The sequence below is a fragment of the Triticum aestivum genome, chromosome 3B (genome assembly GCF_018294505.1).
Source record: "Triticum aestivum cultivar Chinese Spring chromosome 3B, IWGSC CS RefSeq v2.1, whole genome shotgun sequence".
Taxonomy (NCBI): Eukaryota; Viridiplantae; Streptophyta; class Magnoliopsida; order Poales; family Poaceae; genus Triticum; species Triticum aestivum.
In genome coordinates, this window is record NC_057801.1 from 20,972,608 (window position 1) to 20,976,397 (window position 3,790).

The window sequence follows — 3,790 nt, forward strand, 5'->3', positions numbered from 1 at the left end:
CAACACACGTACAGCCCGGTGACGTCTCCCATGCCTTGATCCAGCAAGGAGAGAGGGAGAGGTTGGGAAAGACTACATCCAGCAGTAGCACAATGGCGTGGTGGTGGTGGAGGAGCGTGGTGATCCAGCAGGGCTTCGCCAAGCACAGCGAGATATGAGGAGAAAGAGAGGTAGGGCTGCGCCAACATGAGAAGAACTTCGTGTCTTGGGCTGCTCCTTTGCCTCCACTATATATAGGGGGAGAGGGGGGGCTGCACCCCCACCTAGGGTTCCACCCCTAGGGGCGGCGGCCAGCCAAAAACCCATCTAGGGTGCGGCCAAGGGGGGGAGAGGGGAAACTTGCCCCCCAAGTTAGGTGGGTGCGCCCCCTCCCCAAACCCTAGGCGCCTTGGGCCCTTGTGGGGGGAGCACCAGCCCACCTGGGGCTGGTCCCCACCCACACTTGGCCCATGCAGCCCTCCAGGGATGGTGGCCCCACTTGGTGGAAACCCGGGACCCTCCCGGTGGTCCCGGTACGTTACCGATAAAACCCAAAAATTTACCGGTGACCAAAACAAGACTTCCCATATATAAATCTTTACCTCTGGACCATTCCGGAACTCCTTGTGATGTCCGGGATCTCATTCGGGACTCCGAACAACATTCGGTAACCACACACAAACTTCCTTTATAACCCTAGCATCATTGAACCTTAAGTGTGTAGACCCTACGGGTTCGGGAACCATGCAGACATGACCGAGACAACTCTCCGGCCAATAACCAACAACGGGATATGGATACAACATGTTCCACGATGATCTCATCGGATGAACCACGATGTCGAGGATTCAATCAATCCCGTATACAACTCCCTTTGTCTAACGGTATTGTACTTGCCCGAGATTCAATCGTCGGTATGCCGATACCTTGTTCAATCTCATTACCGGCAAGTCTCTTTACTCGTTCCGTAACACATCATCCCATGATCAAGCCCTTGGTCACATTGTGCACATTATGATGATGTCCTACCAAGTGGGCCCAGAGATACCTCTTCGTTTACACGGAGTGACAAATCCCAGTCTCGATTCGTGCCAACCCAACAGACACTTTTGGAGACACCCGTAGTGCACCTTTATAGCCACCCAGTTACGTTGTGACGTTTGGTGCACCCAAAGCATTCCTACGGTATCCGGGAGTTGCACAATCTCATGGTCTAAGGAAATGATACTTGACATTTAGAAAAGCTTTAGCATACGAACTACACGATCTTTGTGCTAGGCTTAGGATTGGGTCTTGTCCATCACATCATTCTCCTAATGATGTGATCCCGTTATCAACGACATCCAATGTCCATGGTCAGGAAACCGTAACCATCTATTGATCAACGAGCTAGTCTATTAGAGGCTTACTAGCGACATGGTGTTTTCTATGCATCCACACATGTATCTGAGTTTCCTATCAATACAATTATAGCATGGATAATAAACGATTATCATGAACAAGGAAATATAATAATAATAACTAATTTATTATTTCCTCTAGGGCATATTTCCAACAGTCTCCCACTTGCACCAGAGTCAATAATCTAGTTCAAATCACCATGTGATTAACACTGATAGGTCACATCGCCATGTGACCAACATCCAAAGGGTTTACTAGTGTCACTAAACTAGTTCACATCACCATGTGATTAAGACTCAATGAGTTCTGGGGTTTGATCATGTTTTGCTAGTGAGAGAGGTTTTAGTCAACGGGTCTGCAACATTCAGATTCGTATGTACTTCACAAATCTCTAGGTCATATTTTAAATGCTGCTTCCACGCTCTACTTGCAGCTATTCCAAATGGTTGCTCCACTATACGTATCCGGTTTGCTACTTAGAGTTATTCGGATAGGTGTTAAAGCTTGCATCGACGTAACCCTTTACGCCGAACTCTTTACCACCTCCATAATCGAGAAACATGTCCTTTATTTACTCCAAGGAAAATTTTGACCGCTGTCCAATGATCCCCATTCCTGGATCATTCTTGTACCCCTTGACTGACTCATGGCAAGCCACACCTCCGGTGCGGTACACAGCATAGCATACTATAGAGCCTAAGTCTGAAGCATAGGGGATGACCTTCGTCCTTTCTCTCTCTTCTGCCGTGGTCGAGCTTTAACTCTTAACTTCATACCTTACAACTCAAGCAAGAACTCCTTCTTTGAATGATCCATCTTGAACACCTTCAAGATTATGTCAAGGTATGCGCTCATTTGAAAGTATTATTAAACATTTTGATCTATCTTATAGATCCTGATGCTTTTTATTCAAGTAGCCTAATCCAGGTTTTCCATTGAAAAACACTTTTCAAACAACCCTATATGCTTTCTAGAAATTCTACATCATTTCTGATCAACAATATTTCAACAACATATACTCATCAGAAATTCTATAGTGCTCCCACTCACTTCTTTGGAAATACAAGTTTCTCATAAACTTTGTATAGACCCAAAATCTTTGATCATCTCATCAAAGCGTACATTCCAACTCCGAGATGCTTACTCCAGTCCTTAGAAGGATTGCTGGAGCTTTGCATACTTGTTAGCGTCTTTCAGGATTGTCAAAAACCTTCTGGTTGTATCACATAGAACCTTTCCTCAAGAAAACTATCAAGGAAACAATGTTTTGACATCCTATATGCAAGATTTCATAAATAATGCAGTAACTGATAATCCAATTCCAACAGACTCTTAGCATCGCTACGAGTGAGAAAGCCTCACCGTAGTCAACTCCTTGAACTTGTCAGAAAACATCTTTAACGACAAGACGAGCTTTCTTAATGGTGATACTTACCATCATTGTCTGTCTTCCTTTTAAAATGCATCTTTACCCAACGGCCTTACGACCATCAAGTATTTCTTCCAAAGTCATGGATCCTCTCTGGGATGTTATGGCCTCGATCCATTCGTCGGAATCCGGGCCCACCATTGCTTCTCCATAGCTCGTAGGTTCATTGTTGTCTAGCAACATGACCTCCAAGACAGGATTGCATACCACTCTGAAGTAGTACGCGTCCTTGTCGACCTACGAGGTCCGGTAGTGACTTGATCCGAAGCATCATGATCACTATCATCAGCTTCCACTTCAATTGGTGTAGGTGCCACATGAACAACTTCCTGTGCCCTGCTACACACTGGCAGAAGTGATGGTTCAATAAGCTCATTAAGTCTCCACCATCCTCCCACTCAATTCTTTCGAGAGAAACTTTTCCTCGAGAAAGGACCCGATTCAAGAAATAGTCACTTTTGCTTCTGGGTCTGAATTAGGAGGTACACCCAACTGTTTTGGGTGTCCTATGAAGATGCATTTTATCCGTTTTGGGTTCGATCTTATCTACCTGAAACTTTTCACATAAGCGTCGCAGCCCCAAACTTTTAAGAAACGACAACTTAGGTTTCTCCAAACCATAGTTCAAATGGTGTCGTCTCAACGGAATTACGTGGTGCCCTATTAAAGTGAGTGCGGTTGTCTCTAATGCCTAACCCATGAACGATAGTGGTAATTTGATAAGAGACATCATGGTACGCACCATATCCAATAGGGTGCAACTATGATGTTCGGACACACCATCACACTATGGTGTTCCAGGCGGTATTAATTGTGAAACAATTTCCACAATGTCTTAATTGCGTGCCAAAGCTCGTAACTCAGATACTTATCTCTATGATCATATCATAGACATTTGATCCTCTTGTCACGATGATCTTTAACTTCACTCTGAAATTACTTGAACCATTCAATAATTCAAACTTGTGTTTCATCAAGTAA